Source organism: Triticum dicoccoides, chromosome 1B (assembly GCF_002162155.2).
Source record: "Triticum dicoccoides isolate Atlit2015 ecotype Zavitan chromosome 1B, WEW_v2.0, whole genome shotgun sequence".
NCBI lineage: Eukaryota > Viridiplantae > Streptophyta > Magnoliopsida > Poales > Poaceae > Triticum > Triticum dicoccoides.
Window position 1 is genome coordinate 368374081 of NC_041381.1, and position 23927 is coordinate 368398007.

The window sequence follows — 23927 nt, forward strand, 5'->3', positions numbered from 1 at the left end:
TTATTTACTTTTCCATTGCTACTGTTACAATCACTACAAAATACCAAAAACATTACTTTTGTTGTCTTTACTTTTGTTATCGTTACCACCACTATCATATTACTTTGCTACTAAACACTTTGCTGCAGATACTAAGTTTCCAGGTGTGGTTGAATTGACAACTCAGCTGCTAATACTTGAGAATATTCTTTGGCTCCCCTTGTGTCGAATCAATAAATTTGGGTTGAATACTCTACCCTCGAAAACTGTTGCGATCCCCTATACTTGTGGGTTATCAAGACCTTTTTCTGGCGCCATTGTCGGGGAGCATAGCTCTATTCTTTCAGTCACTTGGGATTTATATCTGCTGGATACTATGAAGAACTTGAAACACGCTAAGACAACAATTTATCCCTCAACTACGAGGGGGGGTAAGGAACTGCCATCTAGCTCTGCACTTGATTCACCTTCTGTTATGAGTAAGCTAGCGACACCTAAACCTGCTTCTGCTATTCGTTCTGATATGTCGCATATTATTGATGATGCCACTTCTACTATGCATGATACTTATGATGAAACTACTTCTATGCTTAATACTACTGTGCCCCTTGGTGAATTTCTAGATGAGCAAATTTCTAGGTCTAGAGAAAGAGAAATTATTGAATTTGAATACAATGATGAACGTGATGATGAAAATATGCCTGCTATTCCTGAAGGTTATCTTTTTGATGCAGAATCTTCTGCAGCTATTTTTGCTTGCCAGGATAGATACGAACTTAAGAGGTTGCTAGTTAAATGGAGTAAAGAATCTCTTAGAGATAGAATGAGGCCCGACCCTGCTTTTTCTACTTCACCTATTTGTGTTCCTGATAAGGATTATTATGAATTTTCTGTTGATCCAGATATAATCACTTTGGTCGAATCCGATCTTTCTATGGCTATGAATCTGAAACCGTTGTGGCACATCTTACTAAGTTAAATGATATAGCCGCCCTGTTTACTAATAATGAGAGATCGCAGTACCTTTATTTACTCAAAATATTTCCGTTCTCATTAAAGGGTGATGCTAAGATATGGTTTAATTCTCTTGATCCTGGTTGTGTGCATAGTCCCCAGGATATGATCTATTACTTTTCTGCTAAATATTTCCCTGCTCATAAGAAACAAGCTGCCTTGAGGAAAATATATAACTTTGTTCAAATTGAAGAAGAGAGTCTCCCACAAGCTTGGGGGAGGCTTCTCAAGTTACTTAATGATTTGCCTGATCATCCTCTTAAGAAACCTGAAATACTTGATATCTTTTATAATGGACTAACTGATGCTTCCAGAGATTACCTGGATAGTTGTGTTGGTTCCCTTTTCAGGGAAAGAACAGCTGATGAAGCTAAAATTCTATTGAACAATATGTTGACAAATGAAAATAATTGGGCACCTCCCGAGCCAGCTCCTGAGCCAATTTCTGAGCCAATTATTGAGCCTATTCCTAAACCAACTCCGAAGAAGAGAGGTGTTCTATTTCTCAGTCCCGAAGATATGCAAGAGGCAAAGAAATCTATGAAAGAAAAAGGTATTAAAGCTGAAGATGTTAAGAATTTACCTCCTATTGAAGAAATATATGGTCTTAATTTACCGCCTGTTGAAGAAGTATATGATCTCAATACTTTATTCACTGAAGAACCTCCTAATCCCGATATTCCGACACAGGTAGTAAAGGTAAATTCTCTCTATAGATATGATAAAGCTGAAGTCCCTCCTACTAAAATTGCTAGTCAGTGCTTGGATGAGTTTGATAACTTTATGTTTAAGCAAGATAACTTTAATGCTTACTTTGGTAGACAATTAAAACAAGATGCTTATATGATTAAACACTTGGGTGATTATATGGCTGATATTAGAGGTGAACTTAAACTTGTTAGCAAACATGCTTCTATGGTTACCACTCAAGTGGAACAAGTACTTAAAGCTCAAAAAGAAGTGCTTGATGAAATGAATAGTAAGAAAAATGATTATGCTATTAGAGTGGCTACTAGAACTGGTAGAATGACTCAGGAACCTTTGTATCCTGAAGGCCACCCTAAGAGAATCGAGCAAGATTCTCAGAGAAATGATATTGATGTACCTAGTTCTTCTAAAAGGAAGAAAAAGAAAAATGATAGGACTTTGCAAACTTCTAGTGAACCTATTGCTGAGTCACCTGAGAATCCAAATGATATTTCCATGTCTGATGCTGAAACACAATCTGGTAATGAACATGAACCTAGTGAAAATGTTAATGATGATGTTCATGATAATGCTCAACCTAGTAATGATAATGATGTAGAAGTTGAACCTGCTGTTGATCTTGATAACCCACAATCAAGGAATCAACGTTATGATAAAAGGGACTTCGTTGCTAGGAAACATGGTAAAGAAAGGGAACCATGGGTTCAGAAACCCATGCCTTTTCCTCCAAAACCATCCAATAAAAAGGATGATGAGGATTTTGAGCGCTTTGCTGAAATGATTAGACCTATCTTTTTGCGTATGCGATTAACTGATGTGCTCAAAACAAATCCTTATGCTAAGTATATGAAGGATATTATTACTAATAAAAGAAAGATACCTGAAGCTGAAATTTCCACCATGCTTGCTAACTATACTTTTAAGGGTGGAATACCAAAAAAACTTGGAGATCCCGGAGTACCTACTATACCATGCTCCATTAAGAGAAATTATGTTAAAACTGCTTTATGTGATCTTGGAGCCAGTGTTAGTGTTATGACTCTCTCTTTATATCGTAGACTTGACCTGAATAAGTTGACACCTACTGAAATATCTTTGCAAATGGCTGATAAATCAACTGCTATACCTGTCGGTATTTGTGAGGATGTGCCTGTTGTGGTTGCAAACGTTACTATTTTAACGGACTTTGTTATTCTCGATATTCCTGAGGATGATAGTATGTCTATTATTCTTGGAAGACCTTTTCTTAATATTGCAGGGGCTGTTATTGATTGCAACAAAGGCAATGTCACTTTTCATGTTAATGGCAATGAGCACACGGTACACTTTCCGAGGAAACAACCTCAGGTTTACAGTAACAACTCTATTGGAAAAATTCCATCGATTATATTTGGAGGTTTTGAATTTCCTCTCCCTACTGTCAAGAAAAAGTATGATATACTTATTATTGGGGATGTCCATATCCCCGTTGAGGTAACATAGTGATATTCGAAATTTCTCCGGTTCCATGTTAATCGGAATGAGTTTGTTAACAAGACTTGATCAACCTTGTTAGTGGATTGTTTTTTATGAGCATGAGATGGATGAAACTAGAAGCACAACCTTTTGTACCCTCTTTATATTTTCTGTTATTTAGTAGAAATAAAGTAAAATAGTATTTTTCTATCTGTTTACTGACTTATCCGTGCAATATAAACATATCCCGAAAATAAAAGTCCTCAGAATGCCATGCCAATTTAATATGATCTTTTCGGGAATATTTGAGATTTTTCTGTGCAAAAATTACCGCGGGGGGAGCTGCCACCTGGCCACGAGGGTGGAGGGCGCGCCCTACCCCCCAGGGCACGCCCCCCTACCTCGTGGGCCCACGGTGGCCCTCCTCCCCTTATCCCTGCACCCATCTTCTTCCTCTGCCTCACACAAACACGAAAAACCAACTCAAGCAGGAGTTCCAGCCCCTGTTGCTGTGATTTTCGATCTCCTTGCTCCAAGCACATCTCGCAAAACTGCTTGGGGAGATTGTTCCTTGGTATGTGACTCCTCCATCGGTCCAATTAGTTTTTGTTCTAGTGCTCTATTCATTGCAAATTTATGCTGCATAGGTGACCATGTTCTTGAGCTTGCATGTCAAATTCATATGGTCCCAAGTAGTTTTAATGCTTGATTTAGGCTCTAGGCACTCGTGGGAGTAGTTGCTATCAATTTTATTGAAGTTGGTTCACTTTTATTTGAAGTTACTAAAAATTTCAGATTGTTTCAGAAATAATGAAGAGACTTTTGAGGGGCTCATCGAGCCGAAGCTCGAAGGAAAAACAAAAGGAAGAAGAACAGAAGCCCAAATTTAATTTGCCTCGCACCACGGAGGTCCGGCCGTGTGAATGGCCTTCCGATGACTTCTTGAGGAGAGCCGGGATTTGAAGATTTCTATTTATTAATTGAGAATGCTGGCCTCACCGACTTCCTCCGCGACCAACGTCATCAGTATCTCTTTCTCACAAATACTTTTGTGCAAAATTTCTACTTTTTCCCTAAGAATTCACCTCCATCGGTAGAGTTTCATTTATATGACGTTGTTAAGAGGATGCCATTAGCTGAATTTTGCGAGGTTTGCAAAATACCCTTTGAGGGCACCTTGGATGAACCACACCGTAACGAAGTAGAAGCTCTTATTAACACTATCACGGTGGGAGAAACCAGGAAGGTTTCTAATGCAAGAATTACTAGCATACCTTTTCCTGTTTTACACTACTTTGCCTTATTTGCTAGTCGTTGCTTGATAGGTCGCGGAAACTGTGGAAACCTTAGTGTTCCTTATGTTATCATTTTGTTCCATGGTTTATACCGCAATAACTCTGTTAGTATGGGTGGAATTGTTGCTAGACGGTTAAGTCTGAACCGTACTAAGGGCCCCGTCTTTAGAGGCATTTATGCTTCTCGCCTAGCTGAATATTTTGAAATACCTATTAGGCATGAGGAGAAAGAGGAAACATCGATGCCCCATGCTTATTTAGATTATAGGAGTATGCTAGCGCATGACTTTCTTGTTAAGAGTCGTGAAGGGGAACTCAAATATAAATTGTACTTTGATAAACATCACCCTGAGACTATTACTTTGCCTGCTCCCTCTTTGTTTAACTTGTTTGCAGGTCCTCACATCGTTCCGTGGGCGGCCATTCAAGCCTATCGAAATCCTACACCCACCCCGGAACCGGAGCCACAAGATGAGCCTCCACGACAGTCTGTTTATTCTTGGGATCCAGAGGTGGCTGCCAGCCAGTGGCAGTCAGAGTCTTCTTCATCGCAGTACGACCCCAGCTTCACCTACGGGTATCCGCCAGGCCATCCCTGGCAATAGACCAACTTAGGCCAAAAGCCTAAGCTTGGGGGAGTACGTATTTCCCACCGACATTACATTCATGTTCACACACACTCATTGCTAGATGTCGGTGTTCATACTCTTTCACTGTAATATCCATGCTAGTTTATTTTCTTTTTCCTGCTTTCTTCTTGTGTGTTTAATAAATCTTAATAAAAACAAAAAAATTAGTAGTAGTTTATTTCTTTGTTGTAGTAATTAAAAAGGAAAACCCAAAAATATTTCCCGTTCTTCTTTTTCTTGTTCGGAGCTTTCCCGTGTAAATAGTTTTTATTTCTTTTCTTTTCTTTGGGGGTCAGTAGGAGAAGACCATGATTAAATTGGTGAAGTGGCTCTTATATGCGTGATTGTTTATTTAACTTAGAGCCCATATTACTTGTCTTCTCCTGTTTATTGAATGCTTGCAGATTCCAGCTTAGTCCAATGCACGTGCACTCTTATTATTATTCACATTGTTCGGTCGTGCAAGTGGAAGGCAATAATGATGCTATATGATGGACTTATTGGGATGAGAAAAGCTAGTATGAACTCGACCTCTCTTGTTTTTGTAAATATGATGATTCATTGTTCCTGAGTTAGCTATTATGAAGTAAGCATATTTGCAATGACATTTAGAGATTATAGTTTCTTGTGCCATGCTTGATTAGCTATGAGTTATAATGGTTTACCTTGCGTGCCAACATGCTATTAGAATGATCATGATGTGGTATGATGGGATGGTATCCTCCTTTAAATGAATTGAGTGACTAGACTTGGCACATGTTCACGCATGTAGTTGAATCAAATCAACATAGCCTTCATAATATTTATGTTCATGGTAGATTATATCCTACTCATGCTTGTATTCGGTGTAAATTAATTTTAATGCATGTTAACGACTGTTGTCGCTCTCCCAGTTGGTCGCTTCCCAGTCTTTTGCTAGACTTCACCTGTACTAAGCGGGAATACTGCTTGTGCATCCAAACTCCTTAAACCCCAAAGTTGTTCCTTATGAGTCCACTATACCTACCTATATGCGGTATTTACCTGCCGTTCCAAGTAAATTTGTATGTGCCAAACTCCAAACCTTCAAATGAAATTCTGTTTTGTATGCTCGAGCAGCTCATGTCTCAACTAGGGCTGCCCTTATCTTCCATGTTAGGCGGTTATTCTCAAGAGGAGTGGACTCCGCTCCTCATTCACGAGAAAATGGCTGGTCACCGGGATGCCCAGTCCCATGCTTTATGCAAACTAAATCAAAATAATTGCAAACAACCCCCCCCCCCGGACCCGTTGAATGTTGGAGGCACTCGTTATTTCGAGCAAGCCGTGGATTGATGCCTGTGGAGGAGGGGGAGTATAAACTTTACCATTCTGTTTGGGAACCGCCTATAATTTTTTTAGCATGGAAGATATCGTCATCTCATAGTTGTTGCGTTGACAGCAAAAGTATGCCGCTCAAAATGTTATTCAATCTCTATTTTAAAACCGAGCTCTGGCACCTCTACAAATCCCTACTTCCCTTTGTGAAGGGCCTATTTATTTACTTTTATGTTGAGTCATCATCCTTCTTATTAAAAAGCACCCGCTGGAGAGCACACTGTCGTTTGCATTCATTATAATTGGTTTACATTGGGTATGACTTGACTGGATCTCTTTTACCATGAATTACAATGTTTAGTCAGTCCTTGATCTTTAAAGGTGCCCTGCATTTATGTTTTGCGGTCTCAGAAAGGGCTAGCAAGATACCATTTTGTTATATCATGTTATGATTATTTTGAGAAAGTGTTGTCATCCGAGTTTTGTTATTATAGCTCGCTAGGTGATTATGCTATTGATATGAGTAATTGTGAGACCTTTGTGTTATTGTTAGTATGGTTAGTTCATAATATTTGCTGAAACTTGAATGATGGCTTTTCATGTTACAACAACAAGCGCAAACAGGGTTTGTAAAAGTTTTTCTTTTTCTCTTTCAGTTTGTCAACTGAATTGCTTGAGGACAAGCAAGGGTTTAAGCTTGGGGGAGTTGATATGTCTTTGTCGTATCTATTTCTTCAAACACTTTTGCCCTTGTTTTGGACTCTAACTTGTATGATTTGAATGCAACTAACCCGGACTGATGCTGTTTTCAGCAGAATTGCCATGATGTTGTTTTATGTGCAGAAAATAAAAGTTCTCGGAACGACCTGAAACTCCACGGAATATCTTAGAATAAATAATAAAAAATCCTCGCCAAAGATGAAGACCAGGGGGCCCACACCCTGTCCACGAGGGTGCCCCCCCCTAGGGCGTGCCCCCTACCTCGTGGGCCCCCTGGTGGCCCTCCGACGCCAACTCCAACTCCATATATTGGCTTTCGGGGAGAAAAAAATCAGAGAGAAGAAATCTTCGCGTTTTACGATACGGAGCCGCTGCCAAGCCCTAATCTCTCTCGGGAGGGCTGATCTGGAGTCCGTTCGAGGCTCCGGAGAGGGGGATTCGTCGAGGTCGTCATCATCAACCATCCTCCATCACCAATTTCATGATGCTCACCGCCGTGCGTGAGTAATTCCATCGTAGGCTTGCTGGACGGTGATGGGTTGGATGAGATTTATCATGTAATTGAGTTAGTTTTGTTAGGGTTTGATCCCTAGTATCCATTATGTTCTGAGATTGATGTTGCTATGACTTTGCTATGCTTAATGATTGTCACTAGGGCCCGAGTGCCATGATTTCAGATCTGAACCTATTATGTTTTCATGAATATATGTGAGTTCTTAATCCTATCTTGCAAGTCTATAGTCACCTACTATGTGTTATGATTCGGCAACCTCGAAGTGACAATAATCGGAACCACTCCCGGTGATGACCATAGTTTGAGGAGTTCATGTATTCACTATGTGCTAATGCTTTGTTCCGGCTCTCTATTAAAAGGAGGCCTTAATATCCCTTAGTTTCCAATAGGACCCCGCTGCCACGGGAGGGTAGGACAAAAGATGTCATGCAAGTTCTTTTCCATAAGCACGTATGACTATATTCGGAATACATGCCTACATTATATTGATGAACTGGAGCTAGTTCTGTGTCACCCTATGTTATAACTATTACATGAAGAACCACATCCGGCATAATTATCCATCACTGATCTGGTGCCTACGAGTTTTCCATATACTGGTTCTCGCTTATTTACTTTTCCGTTGCTACTATTACAATCACTACAAAATACCAAAAACATTACTTTTGTTGTCTTTACTTTTGTTACCGTTACCACCACTATCATATTACTTTGCTACTAAACACTTTGTTGCAGATACTAAGTTTCTAGGTGTGGTTGAATTGACAACTCAACTGCTAATACTTGAGAATATTCTTTGGCTCCCCTTGTGTCGAATCAATAAATTTGGGTTGAATACTCTACCCTCGAAAACTGTTGTGATCCCCTATACTTGTGGGTTATCAGGACTTCACCGACACCTTCGTCCCGGTTATCAAACCGAACACGATTCGTGTTGTCCTCCAGCTTGCTGTTTCTCGCGCCTGGCCAGTCCACCAGCTCGATGTGTCTAATGCCTTCTTGTATGGCCATCTCGATGAGCAGGTGTTCTGTCAGCAGCCTACTGGTTTCGTCGACACCGACCCTCCGGACCACGTGTGCTTGCTCTCCCGTTCTCTCTACGGGTTGAAGCAGGCGCCTCGGGCCTGGTACCAGCGGATAGCGACCTTTCTTCAGCAGCAAGGGTTTCGGTCCACACGGTCTGATGCCTCCCTGTTTGTTTTTCACCAGGGCCCCGCCACCACGTACCTTCTCCTATACATCGACGACATCATCCTGACTGCATCCTCGCCAGCGCTTCTTCAGCAGATCACAGCTCGCCTCCGCACCGAGTTCGCCCTCAAGGACTTGGGGGCTCTCCACTACTTCCTCGGGGCCACTGGCTTCTTCCTGCACCAGTAGAAGGACGCCTACGAGCTTCTGGAGCGAGCGGGCATGCTTAACTGCAAGCCTACTCCTACGCCTGTCGACACAAAGGCTAAAGTGTCCGCCGTCGAGGGTTCTCCGACGTCCGACGCTCCCTTCTACCGCTCCATCGTCGGTGCGCTTCAGTACCTTACACTGACGCGTCCGGACATTCAGTATGCTGTCCAGCAGGTGTCTTCATATGCATGATCCTCGTAATACTCATTGGGCTCTGGTGAAACGTATTCTCCGGTACATACGTGGAACCACAACTATGGGTCTCATCCTGACGGCGTCACCTGACACCAACCTTGTCGCCTACTCCGACGCCGACTGGGTTGAGTGTCCCGACACTCGACTCTCCACTTCCGGCTACTGCGTCTACCTCGGACCCTCTCTGATTTCGTGGTCGTTTAAACGACAACCCGCGGTCTCACGATCGAGCGCCAAGGCTGAGTACAGGGCAGTGGCCAATGCCGTTGTGGAGTGTTCTTGGCTACGACAGCTACTTCAGGAGTTGCTATGTGAGGTCACCAAGGCTACGCTTCTCTATTGTGACAACGTTTCTGCGGTGTACCTCGCTGACAATCCTGTCCATCACCGACGGACGAAGCATATTGAGCTCGACATTCACTTCGTCAGGGAGCACGTCGCACTTGGTCGTGTTCGAGTTCTACATGTGCCCACTGATCAGCAGTTCGCCGATGTCATGACGAAGGGACTACCCACCTCGACCTTCGAGGGTTTTCGGTCCAGTCTCTGCGTCACCGGCAACGCTTCGACTGCAGGGAGTGTTGAACATGTGTACATGTACGTAGGTCTGGGTTTCATATGCAGTACATGTAGTGTCTGTATCCCTCTGTATGTATGTGTATTTTAGGAGACAAGATACCGGTCGCATCCCTTGTACCTATATATATGTGCCTAGTGCTTGATCAATGAGATATCGATGCACCAAATCATTCACTACACGAATGAAGATCCTTGGCGTAAGCGGCAAATAGGCTAGGAACCTCATCAGCTCATCTCGTTTGGTGCAGCTATAGTGATATTTTTACCACAACACAGTAACGGTGTGCTTGCCTTTTCAAGATAAAAAAGTTGTACTCCGTACTAACTTTTGGGCATCGACTCCGTGTTTAAAATTTAAATGATGCTTCTACTAATCCACAGGTGCAAGTATGATATGTGACTGTCGATGTATATATTGGTTTTGTGCATCCTTTGATGCAGTGCAGAGGCCGCGGCTATCCCTTTTTGAAAAGAAAAACATGTGGGCGTTTGGCCTTCTGGTGAGGGGAAAGGGGCGGCCACTGGAAAAGGCTCAAATCGAGAAGATGCAGCAACAGAACATAGTGCGCATGCAGAGCAAACCACAGCTTGTTGCACATTCTTGCCACATGCGAGCGTGGAGTAGACGCAGCTCGTGCGGGGAACCATACATGGATCGATTGCAGAATATATCCAGCCATCGATTGTATGATCCGAGCTCCAATTGCGCAGCTCATATGAGTGGAAAGATTGTCAAAGGAGTGTTGATCAATCACATTCCCACTGGCACTCCCAAGTTCTCATGCCAAGAGGATTTTTATTCTACTCCCTCCGATCCAGGGGAGTATAAAAATGTGTACATTTTTTTTAGTTGAATCTTGTGTATATAAACATATTCGTTAAGCAATATATATACATATTTAATTCCCCGCAGATAAAAAATGTAAATTAATGCTGTTTTCTGACGAGCGTTGCAACAGGACTACAGAGGAGGATCTTACAATTATATACACGTAACGTCAAGTATAATGATTCAGCCAGATGCGGCACAGAGAACTACGCTCGCCTGAATTTACAGCATCCACAAATTAGGTTCAAAGAAATGAGCTCCAGCCTGAAAAAAATATAATCAGCCTAAAAAAGAAACGAGCTTGAAAATTAAGCATCCACAAACAATACGACCAATTAACCATGCGCAGAAGAATGCACCAGCAAGTTAAACAACCTGCCATGCTGGGCCCTTCAACCAGATTAACCGAAATGTTAAATGGAGGAGTTGAGGCAGCAGTAGCACCATGCTAATTCTAAGCTGAATCCTACAGGGGTTAAACAACAAGATCGCCAGAGCAAATCCATAGCAACTTGTCAAAGTTTATTAGTTGCAGCCATGCCACGAACTGACAGCATTTCATTCAGTGTTGCTTGATCAAAGTACTTATGTTTCACAAACTACTGTTCCTTGATACTACAAAAACAGGTCCTGCCATTCATTAGGAGCACAGCCTAAATCCTCAAATCCGCTACAAGTGGGTCCTTGAGCAGGCCATGCGCACCCATTTACATGCGGCGGGTATTGGCGGATGCAGCCCAGCTCAAATATTTCCTTTCTCAAGACACTTATTCAGCCAAAGGACAAGTGCACAACAGGGAGATCTTCAAGTATCAGGGTATGTATGTATGTTATGGCAGCTAAACTTACCCTACCAATATTTTGGTCATGTCCAAAACGCTGGCCTTTGTTTGCATGGCTACCAACTAGGAGCAATTGGCATGCCAATGCCTTTTTGGTTACTCTAGCTCGTTTTCCTTGCCGATGTTGGCCAACTCATGGGCAACCACAAGGTCAACCAAAATTTTGGCTAGCCAAATATTTGGTAGGGGCTGGAACCAAACATACCCTCAGTCACCTCCCCTTTCTCCTGTCCTTTTCTCTTTCTCTGCTTCTATCATGGTGATCATCCTTCTCTCGGCCTGAACTTTTCTCGCGTGCCCTGTCTCTCCCGACATCATTACCATGCAATCTGTCTCTGCTGCGATTGTGCTCTCGGTCTCTATCCAGTGATGATTTCTTTGAAGGACTATGGCTCCTACTTGGGCTGTGAGGCCGCTTCTTGGAAGAATCGCGTGCATCATCATACCTTCCTTTCCGGTCCGATGGTATTCTCTCTGCAAAACAGAAGTACATTTCTTTGTAAAAACATGCACGTACTGGACTAGGTTGAGGGCTACAGCATGGCTCATTGTTATTATCAGATAAGCTATTACGTGAAGCAACACAATAAGTATCAAGGATGGAGATGCTCCAAAGAAACAGAAATGCAGTTATCAGAAGACAGGGTTATCCCCTTGCGGCCTTCTTACATACCGGAAGAGCGCCTGTTGTTTGCCCCATCTACTGAAGAAGACAACCCATATTCAGATTGAAGACGCCTACGGTGGCTGGCAACCTTCCTCTCAAGCTCCTCCATGTTCCACAAACCCTTCTCCTCAAGAGATTCACGATACTGCATGACACCAATCTCAATCTGCCTCAGCTTCTGCCTGCAGATCAGAAGGTGTATCGACTAAGCAAAAAAGAATGTGAAACACTAATGACGACATGACTGAATATTTGGAGCAAAGAATGTGAAACACTAATGACAACATGATTGAATAATTGGAGCGGGTGAAGTGGGATACCTATGCTCTTCATCAACAATTGTATCTGGATGATGAATTGTGTGATCAGTACTAATTTCTGTTGCATCAGCTTTCCCAGGATCACCAGCAATATCACTTCCAGATGAATAGCTCAACCCCAATCCTTGACCATCTTTTCTATCTTCATCGCCGCTGCCATCATCCTCTCGATTCCATTTAGAAGCTGGTAAGATGGGATCAGCTCTCTGCTTCTTGCTTGGAACTTGTTTCGGTTCAGCAGATGCAGATTTTCCATAGTACTTTTGACCTGTGTGACGAGAGAGACCCAGCATATCTGATTCATCATCAACAGTACCTTCTCCAGGTCTCGAAGCACTATGCGCATTCAAACCAATATCCTCTCTCCCAGTTCTATGAGGTTCTCCTTGTCCATATTTCATGTCGACATCTTTCTGATATACTCGCTCCTTCTCAGCCTCCTCCAGGCTGAGCAACCTGGCAACCATCATCTCTTTACCACCACATAGTGAGAGGCCATTATGTCTACAACGACGTTCAAGCTCAGCAAGCGGAAGCCCTAACAGCTCCTTCGTCGCTGCTGCCTTTCCTGTGGCCAGGGCACCATCTTCATCAAGCCTAAATCCATTATTACCATCCTCAGAGCTAGTTTTCTTTTCAATTTCAGGTGCATCACCACATAGAGAGTGGAAAGGGGTGACCCCAGAGTTGCCTGGCCTAAGAAAGGTAGCTTTCAGCCCATTCAGATATGCATCAGAAAACAGAAACCAGTCTGCCCATACTTGTAGAACTTTCAAAACCCTCTCCTGCAGAAAGTAATAAATGAGTGTTATTATGTAGAAACATCAAGGGGGAAAATGAAACCATGCTACTCAACAAATACCTTCAGAGCTTCAGCAGTAATCCTTCCTGTAATACTGCGATACAAGTCATTGAAGCTCTCCATGACATCAGGTATAGCAGCCTCAAACTTGGTCCGAAACGCAGAAGCATTCTTCACGGGAGCACTACTGTTATGAAGGATGTCGGACACTAGCATAAGCCTTGCAACCTTGGTGGGATAGATGTCTCCTTAAGTGTCAAAGATTCTGCAAGAACCTCGACAATCTATACAAGGGGAGACTCGGTGAGTTTTTATTCAATGTGAACTATAAAATAAAATTGAAGTATACATCAATATGCAGTAGGCCTCTGAAGTGCAATTTGCAACAAACAAATGGCATGTGCGATTATGTAAGAGTATATGACCAGATGATGGTCCCAATAGTAAAATATATACATCAATCTACATGTTACAAATTTGATCGGCTTCTCCTTTCCTACTCTCCTTAGACAACACCAAATCCCATCAAAACGTATATGCTTGAGACAGATAGTCTGTGCAGAGTAGAATGAATCTCAGTCCACAACCACAAGATTTGACTCACAATGATCAAGCTATTAACTGATCTTGTGAATTGTGACAAGCTGTAGAATGTTTCACGTAGAGTAACTGAGACAGAAAGGAAAAATAGCAGGATGCATGAAATAGAATCAATCAACCAGAACGAATTCATAATTTTAAGCTAAAGGCAAAAGGAAAAGAGGAAATGTCAACTGATAAGGTCAAATATACTCCCTCCGTCCCAAAATAAGTGTCTTCAGTTTAGTACAAATTTGTATTAGAGCTAGTACAAAGTTGAGACACTTATTTTGGGAAGGAGGGAGTACAAGGTATGCATTACCTCTCCAGCAGCATCAGCATTATCTAACGCAAATCCCATGGCCTCCTTTATCTGACTCCTTTCTAATGTCAATGCGCGTAGCATGTCCTCAAATTCATCACGCTGTGAATCAGTCAGTGTACGCTCCACTTCCGCATGCTGGGAGACGAAACACAAATTAATCAGGTAACTGGACCAAAGCATTTGCACCATCTAATAAAGGCAAAGTACCAAAAAGAAGTCTCTGCTAAGGTCCAACCAAACCTTACCCTGCTTCTACCAGCTGCAAAAGTAGATTCTTTTTCATGATTAGGACTTCGGCTGGATGGCAAAGCAGGTGGAACCCATCTAAAATAACATATTTAATACAACAATGTCACCAGATAGTCAATAAGCACAGGACCAACACATAAAAGAATATCATTGTGCACACATACCTTGCACTTCCAGTAATCATGATAAATGGTTCGGTTCGCCATCGTTGTAAAGTATCGCCCTGCATTTGAGTATCATAAGCAATTAAACATTAGTGTTATATCAGCACAGTGATTCCCATATATAATACCAAATTCTAGAGAGCAAGCTGAACAGAACATAATCAGGAGGTCGAAGGACATAAACTTTATTAAACAATACATTATTCATTTCAACCAATCAATAGGCCATCACTGAGCAAACATATATACTGGAAAATGTCATATGATAAAATATGTGTCTGTATGACAACCGATACAAACAATCTTCTATTGATAGATCATAGAGGAGATGGCATTAAAATTGTAGCAAGATAAACAACAGTGGATACCTGAGCAAAGGAATATAACCTCCAGACATAGTATGTGTGCTCTTTCGATTTAAGATCAAACAAGAAGTTAAATAAAGAATTCCCTCGTCCTCTTTCCATTATAGCTTGTTCAAAAGCACATCCACCATCAAGTACATGCAGAGCCATTGTGTCAATCACATGCCTAAGATGTGAATCATCTGGTGGAGCAACTACTATATCAGGAACATTTGGAGTAAGGACCTGTTAAACAAAGTGAATCCCCGGAGTGGAATTAGAATTGAGGAAAATTAACTAAACAAACTAACATCTAAAATTATTACCAAAGAAAAACTTCTTATATTATTTCTAGGCCTATAAGATCCTAAAGAACGTAGCTGGCAGAGTTACATACTGTTATGACCGGCATGTTAGGGGCTTAGCCCAGTTAGTTGTGGCCCAGTCTATCTTATCGTTATTAGGGGCTTAGCCCAATTATCGTTATTAGGGGCTTGGGAGTCAAGTAAACCTCTCTATATAAGGAGAGGAGATGTATCAATCTAATCAAGCAAAGAAGCAATCATATTTGCTCGGCTTCCTTAGGGAGCCGGGAGACCTAACTCTAGCCGCCTCCTTCCCTGCGTCATCTCCCTCTCAGCCGCCGCCTCCTCGCGCACGACGGCGCCCAGCCGCCGGCGGCCGCAAGTTTGCCCACGACCAGCTCCCTCCTTCCCCTACCACCTCCGTCCTAGACCCGGTAGAACCCTAGTTTCTACTAGTTTGGTATCATGTAGCTCAGTTCCGATCATGTCTTCGCCGCCGCCCACCCCGTCGCTTCCGCTGCCGACCGGCACCACCGCACCGCTGCCAATCTCCACCGCGCCGCTGCCCTCCCCGTCCGCGCCGCTGGTCGCATCCTCCAGCGCCGCCACCGTCCAGATGCCGGCACCTTCCACCACACCACCGGCCGCCGCCTACACCCCGGAGGAGATCACCGGGGTCCTCAACGACCTCGTCACAGCCGTCCAGGAAATCCGGCTGTACCTAACCAGCCCCTACGGGACGCCGCCACCCCCACCGTGGTACTCGCCGCATCCAGGGGCCTCCGCGGCGTTCGCTGGGACGCTGCCCGCCGCCCCGCAGTGGCCGCAGTGGTCGGCGCCGGTTTCCGACGCGCCTCCAGCGCCCATCGCCGCCTCCGCGCCGCCGTGGCTGCCATGGCAGCCTCCGCACCAGGCGGCCTTCGCCGCGCTCGTCGGGCCACTGCAGCAGCCGCTGCAGCTGCCATCCCTCGCCACCACCGCCCAGCCCTGGCTGCAGTGGCAGCCGCCGCTCCTGGCGGCCTCCGCCACGCCCGACGCTCCGCCGCAGCAGCCACCGCCGGTCAGCTCCAGCCCCGCATCGACCGCACCGGCGGGAGTTCCGCTCCACCAAGTCCGGTTCCCGTCCTTGCCGTCCCCGCTACCGGCTTGGTTGACCGAGTCGTCGTCTCAGCCGGTCTACACGATGGCCTCGGGGCCGCCGCACGTGCCGTCACAGCAGGCGCAGTACGGCGGGTCCTCCAGTTCCGCGGGTCCCTACGTTGGCCTCGACGCAACGCAGTTCCACGGGGGGCCCCTGTGATCACCGACCCAGCGCCGCTGCTCGGCACCGCTGAGCCGTACCCCCACGGCGGTCATACCCAAACAGCGCCGCGCTTCGCCAAGCTCGCATTCGCCACCTACGAAGGCACCGAGGACCCCCTCAACTGGCTTAATCAGTGTGACCAGTTCTTCCGGGAGCAACGTACGCTCGCGTCGGACCGCACTTGGCTCGCTTCATATCACCTCCGAGGCGCCGCACAGACTCGGTCTTACGCTCTCGAGCAGGACGAGGGCGGCATGCCTCCATGGGAGCGTTTTCGCGAGCTTTGCCTCCTTTGCTTCGGGCCGCCGATACGCGGGAGCCGGCTGGCGGAGTTAGGCCGTCTTCCCTTCACCTCTATTGTGCAGGAGTTCACAGACCGCTTTCAGGCCCTGGCGTGCCACGCGCCCGGCGTGACGGCTCGCCAGCGGGCTGAGCTCTTCGTCGGCGGTCTGCCGGATCATATCCGCGTGGACGTGGAGCTGCAGGGACCCCAGGACCTCCAGAAGGCCATGTACTATGCCCGCGCGTTCGAGCGCCGCGCGGTGGCCATCCAACAGGCGTCACCGCCCCGGGCCGCTGGGCCGCCACCCTGGTCGGACGTTCCAGGCAGGTCGTCCTGCTCAGGCTTCCGCGGCACCCCTTGCCGCGACCGCGGGGCGCCCGTTCCGCTGGCTCACACCGGCCGAGCAACTCGAGCGTCGCCGACAAGGGTTGTGCTTCAACTGCGACGAGCCCTACGCGCCCGGCCACGTCTGTCTGCGACTCTTCTACCTGGAGGCTGCGGACTACATTGAGGAGGACGCCGCTGCAGCCGGGCTCGGCGACCTGCCCGCCCCATCTGCCGCGGAGGTGTTTGGCGACGGTTGATCACCTCAAGGAGTTCCGCAAGCGCTTTCCCGCCTTCCAGCTCGAGGACGAGCTGTTTGTGCAAGCGGGGAGAAATGTTATGACCGGCATGTTAGGGGCTTAGCCCAGTTAGTTGTGGCCCGGTCTATCTTATCGTTATTAGGGGCTTAGCCCAATTATCGTTATTAGGGGCTTGGGAGTCAAGTAAATCTCTCTATATAAGGAGACGAGATGTATCAATCTAATCAAGCAAAGAAGCAATCATATTTGCTCGGCTTCCTTAGGGAGCCGGGAGACCTAACCCTAGCCGCCTCCTTCCCTGCGCCATCTCCCTCTCAGCCGTCGCCTCCTCGCACACGACGGCGCCCAGCCGCCGCCGGCCGCGAGTTTGCCCACGAGCAGCTCCCTCCTTCCCCTACAACCTCCGGCCTAGACCCGGTAGAACCCTAGTTTCTACCACATACAAGAGTGCTGGTGAAAAAGGATTCAATCCATAACCGAAATAAGAGAGCCCACCCAGAACATATAACATAGTGAACATATGTGAAAGGGCTAAAGAATTTATGTGCCAACTTAAGAAAGATGGCAAAAATATTACTCCCTCCATCCCAAAATAAGTGACTCAACTTTGTACTAACTTTGTACTAAACTTAGTACAAAGTTGAGTCAGTTATTTTGGGACAGAGGGAGTACATGTTAAATTGTATGCAGCAGGGCAACTTATGAACTCTCTTGGCCTATACAACTCAAGCACTTAGATATTTCCTGAAAAGGGAGCTCAAACGAGCAGCGTTATGATACCTCAAAAGGTCCATCTCAAAGAAAACGTGGATTTTTTTAATGATTTTACTTTTATGGTTACACAAATAGCATGGATATCAAGAACAGTATGCCACACAAGGACAGATGTATATGTAAGAGATCACCAACCAGCTCTGAGGTTTGTTGTGCAACCGATGCAACAGGTGGACCTCCAGGACCAGATATGATTACAGTACCACCCTGTATATCGAAGAAAAATAAGGAGGTTGTACGACTCAAAATACCAAAGACATGTCATCTACCTAAAACTTCCAAAAAATATATAAGAGATAGCTGCACATAGAAATTTTTGAAATGAAAGAAGCAACCTCCTTGTTTCTGATTGCCATATGTCCTGGAGGAGGAGCAGGCAGTGCTTGTGATGGAAGAGCAACAGATTTGCCCCACCCAATCTTCAGCTCATAGTCGTACACAATAACACCTGCATTAAGTAATTTAGTAAACTGAAAACAGGAATATAAGTAATTTTAAAAAGTACGGAAATGTTACTATTTTAAGGTCCTATAACATGATCCCAACTACATGGAAGTGCACAGTAACCTTGCATTTCATCCTTGGCTGCCTGTCCTTCTGCTCTATTCATGAATGCAACAAACCCACAATTTCTTTGCCTTCTGCGTTCTTCTTCTGTTCGAGGCCACATAATCTTGACGCTAGCGATAGGTCCAAACCGACCAAATGTCCTCAAAAGAAAATTCTCATCCACCTAACATCATATGGTATATAATGCATGGTAAGCTAACTATGATGCCTATGCACTTAAAACTGTGTCTAGACAGAACATGTACGGTGGGAAAAATCAACCTGAGGAGAGAGATTGCCAACATATAAGTTTGTGGTTTGTGGATCCCCATCATCAAATGATCCTGGTATTCTCCCACTGGGGTCAAATTCATCTGGTAGTTCATCAAAATGGCTAGAGGACTGCAGGAAAATCTTCAATCGTCAGTACAGCAAATACAAGGGCAAACCGCAGAGATTCTGAGAGAAAACAATTAGGAGAACCAGTCAACAGATTTATCATATTTAGCTGGAAACTTATTTAGAAAATGTTTATCAATGTTGACTGGCAGGGTTGGTTTTCTACATTCTATTTGACAAGAATACTTCAGCATGCTAAATATAATCAAAACTGCCCTATGGATTAGTTTGATATTATGTCTAGTGGAAAGAACCAAAAGATCAACTTTAACATAATATAATACCTACCGCGGAGGTGTTACCGTGTCGACCGTCACGTTCTTGATTACGCCTTTCCCGAAGCTCTTGCTCAAACTTGAGTTCCTCCATGAACTTATCTATTGCCCGTGGCTTTCCTTTTTCCTTTTCCTTCGGCCGCTCATCTTCCTTCTGCAAGTCAAGATAATGCTCAATCAAAGAACCATACTGACCGCTGAGCCAATCATAAGAACTATGAAAGTGCGCTAACCTTTTTGTCCGGCTCTTTCCCAAACGATGGCGGCAAAAAAGATGGAACATACCTGGATAATGATATGACGTATATAAGGTATGTATTGAGCTCATAAGTCAGATTATGCTGCATATCATTTGTACACATATATGTCATGGGGTTACAGATAACAACAACGGCGAAAGGATAGGAGCAATACAACCAAAATAAATACTTACTTCACTCTCTACAGGGGTACTTTGGATATTCTCATTAAATTAATGACACTTTGGCAGGTTTTCTCTATTAAATCATGTCGATCCAGTACACACACATAGTTATTTCGTCACAAGTAAAGCTCCGTCCGACATTGCAACGGCTTTTCAGAAGTACCTAAGGCCGTGCTTGGCATCGGTGTAATGTAATAGCATGTATTTAACTTACAGGTGCATCTTACCGGACACTGAGCAATTTCCGGCCGGAAACAAACCAACAGGACGAGACGTGCATTTTTTACAGGGGTATTTAAAAGGAAAACGATAATCCAAACAGTGCCTAAATGTTTCCACCTTTTTATGACATAATACACCTTTGAAGCCATGGTAACAAAATCATATCAGACCATAACCTATGGCGCAGCAGCCATGAAGTGGCCCTAAATCTAGACTAGTTGTTAAGCTTAATATGTTGGTTTTCACGCAATTATGAGAAATTCTCTGCAACGCTGCCCGTGATAAAAACATTTGTAATAATCTGAAAAATGTTCCTTTATTGTGAAAAATACTTCCACATTGTTCTGATGCATTTGGTAGTTATTACAGTAATACCAACAAATACAACATGAGACATCATTATATTATTATTCATATATGTTCACAAATTTACAGTCATCTCACAATTAATAACAGTTTACATGGATGCTTCCGTGGTTGGTGTCTCCATGACTCCAGAGAGTCATTGCCATGGTACTAGTGTACTAAAAAAACTGCTAAAAACAAGTTCTGTAACATCATCATCATCTTAAGCACTATGTCAGCAACAAGGAATTGCTCTGTCAAGAAGGCACGGCTATAGTTAGCACAACAGCATAAATGCAACTGAGGATGTGGGAGTGCAATACGAGTCATGAAATGAGGATGTGGTTGTGCAAGACAGTTTTCTTCTTCCGACCACTATTTCAAATGCATCAAGCACTTGGCAATAAAAGGTATATGAACGAATAATTCATGAATCATAATTGTAAGGTATAATATCACATCAAGCGTGTAAAAATTGCTCATGCTTGGTCTCAAAATTCTCAGTTCTGATCATACTGGCACATGACTTCTAAAGATGTAGCTGTGCTGCCACAGGATACAATCTTCTAGAAATCAAGTATTTTTTGCCGTTTACCTACTGCCCTTCTTTGGAACAGACCACCCATCTTTGGACTTTCCACCTGTCATTGCCGAATGAGTAAAAATGGCGGCCTCTTGATTAATTGGAGCAATAAAAGAAATAGTGCATATATCCATCATGATTGATACTGAAACTGCAAGGTGCAAAGGCAACTATGACGAAGTATAGTAAAATGAAACCACTATCACTAACCTTCAGAATCAGCTCTCAGCTTGGCATTGGGATCAATCACGCCCCCACGGACAAACTTTGATCCAGATGTGCTTTCACCCTTGAATGACTCAACAAACTCCGCATAGACGCGTGCCGCTTCATCTTCCTCCCTCTTATAGCATACCAAAATCAGATATGAACGAAATTTACATGTAGAAAAAGATGGGCGTGTCTCAGAATAAGTTAAAAGGGACTTGAACCCCTGCCTGACCTTCTTCCTCGCCTCCTCATTCTCCTTATGACGGTTGAACGGAACTTTCTTCGAACTCATCTGTAGTTCTGGACACTGTCATACAATCATCACCAGAACATCAGAATCTGAGCACGCATAAATGTTTCTACCACCCTATATGCGATCTTAATCACTGCAGTCACTCTTGATTCCCAGATCCCAGCGAGCACAGGTAGACACAGCACTAGTACACACAAATTTACGCGCATGTGACCTATCAACAGCAGGCGCAAACCACGAGGTCGAGAAGAATCGCGTGCGAGTAACCTAAACCCTAACTCATTCGAACCCTCGAAATACTGGGGAACAAGCTGCTATTGCAACAAACCGAGCCGAATCCACAGATAACTGGATGGGTTTGCGTATCTTGGAGGAGTAATGAGGTTATGAGGGTATTGTGATTGCTCGCAGCAACAAACAAAACACTCCTAGAACAATCGAGAGAAATATTTTCGTACCAGCAGAAGGAATCGGCTTGGATGGATCTCCTGAATGTTCCACTCCAAGCTTGGAACAGTGGAAGTGGCGCCGCTTCGCTGGGAGGAAGCTCGGGGACTTCACTACAGCCGCCGGCGAACAGCGGGGTCCGGCGGCTCGGGGGTCGGCCAAGAGAGGGAAGGAGCCTCGGACCTGAGAGGAACGGCAGGTTCAGAATCAAAGCCACCTGCACCGTCCGATTAACATCCAGTTAACAGATCAAGGACATGCCAGCGTGGTGATTGGTGACTGGGAGTCGGGGCCACACGGTAGATAGCCAAGTAATTTAACAGAGGTAAATACACTCAAAGTCTAGAGCAACTCCAACCGCCGATACATTTTGTCCGTACGTGTTTGTTTGGGTCGAAACGGATAGAAAATCGGCCTAACACGCCGACCCAAACAAACCGAAATCACTAGTGTTTTTTTAAGGAAAACCGAAATCATTAGTTGAGGAGTACTCGTTGCGAAGATCACTCTAACCTCCTCAGGTTACGACAAGTGACGCGTTGCATATGCGCCACTTGTCGTAACCGGGGAGTTTTCCTTTTTTTTCTAGATCTGTTTATTCAAGATCTGTTTATTTAAAACGTTTTATCTCTTAAACCATGCGTCCAAATTTCAAACCGCTTTCACCGTTGAATTCCTCGCGTCGAGATCTTTAAAACTAGATCCCATGTTGATATGTTTTGACGATCTTTTTTACCAAAAAAACGGACGAAAAAACCGAACCGGGAGCACAGGGTTTTCCTCTTTCCGAAATAGGCACGCCCGTGTCTCTTACGAAATCACAACCGTGCCTCTCACGGGAGCAAAACCGTGACTCCCGCGGAAGGAAAAAAAGGAGAAAATGTGGGTTTTTTCATTTCCGAGGAGGCACGACCGTGACTCTCGCGAAAGCACAACTATGCCTCTCGCGGAAGCAAAATCGTGACTCTCGCGAAAGAAAAAAACGGAAAACGCGTTTTTTCGTTTTCGAGAGGCACGGCCGTGACTTTCTCGAAAGCACAACCATGCCTCTCGTGGAAGCAAAACCATGTCTCTCACGAAAGAAAAGAAAAACAGAAAATGTGTTTTTTTTGTTTCCGAGAGGCATGGCCGCGACTCTCGCGAAAGCATAACTGTGCCTCTCGCGGAAGCAAAACCGTGACTCGCGAAACAAAAAAAGACAGAAAATGTGTTTTTTTTTGTTTCCGAGGGGCATGGGCGTGACTCACGCTAAAGCAAAATCGTGCCTCTCGCGGAAGCAAAACCGTGACTCTCGTGAAAAAAAAACGCTTGCACAAAAAGAAATTTTTCAAAAGAAATTTGATCGAAAAGCTAAGGAAGACCGGTGGAAAACCAAAACGTCGAAAAAAACAGGGAAAACCATTAAGAAGCCGAAAACGCGTGCGGAAAAATAAAAAAATCCGGAGGGAGCGTCCAGAGCGTGACACGTGGCGAATGGCTTAAAGCGCGCCAAGTGGCGCTGGTAGTTGCGAGGCTCCAGAAGGAACGCTCGTTAATTAGTTGCTCTCCAAGCAAACTCTCGTCTGTTTTTCGTCCGCTGTGCGACCTATTTCATGCCCAAATTTGGGCCTCGTTTGCGCCGGCGCAGACACGAAACGGATTTGTGCGATGCTCGTCTAGTCCTTCCATGGCCCACCAGTTGGCGGCATAGCCACCCCTATTTCCCTCTCTTTCCCAAAAAAACTACCACTCGCTCGCGCTCCCGCACGCTCGCCATGGACGACCCATGCACCCTCAACGCTGCCGTCGGTCGCCTTCCTCGCCTCCACTAAAGGCAAGCCACGTGTCGCCCGCAAGACACCGGCGTAGAAGAAGAAGAAGTCGTTAACGGACGAACAGCGGGTTGTGCAGTTGAAAGTGCAACTATCCCTAGGTGGTTTTGGTAATTCCTAACAACATATAGCTCATTGAGCTAACATCATTCCAAGATAAATATTTCAGGAAAGCTCAATGAATGGCATGGCATGGATGAGGAAAGTGGATCCCTCAAAATACTAAGGACAAAAGGATTGGCTCAAGCTCAAAA

The 23927-nt window shown here is 44.7% G+C and overlaps 1 pseudogene; it reads right to left on the reverse strand.

The window, feature by feature from the left end:
* Positions 1-10756: 10756 nt before the first annotated feature.
* LOC119335864 lies at positions 10757-22075 on the reverse strand (annotated as a pseudogene).
* Between the last annotated feature and the right edge of the window lie 1852 nt (positions 22076-23927).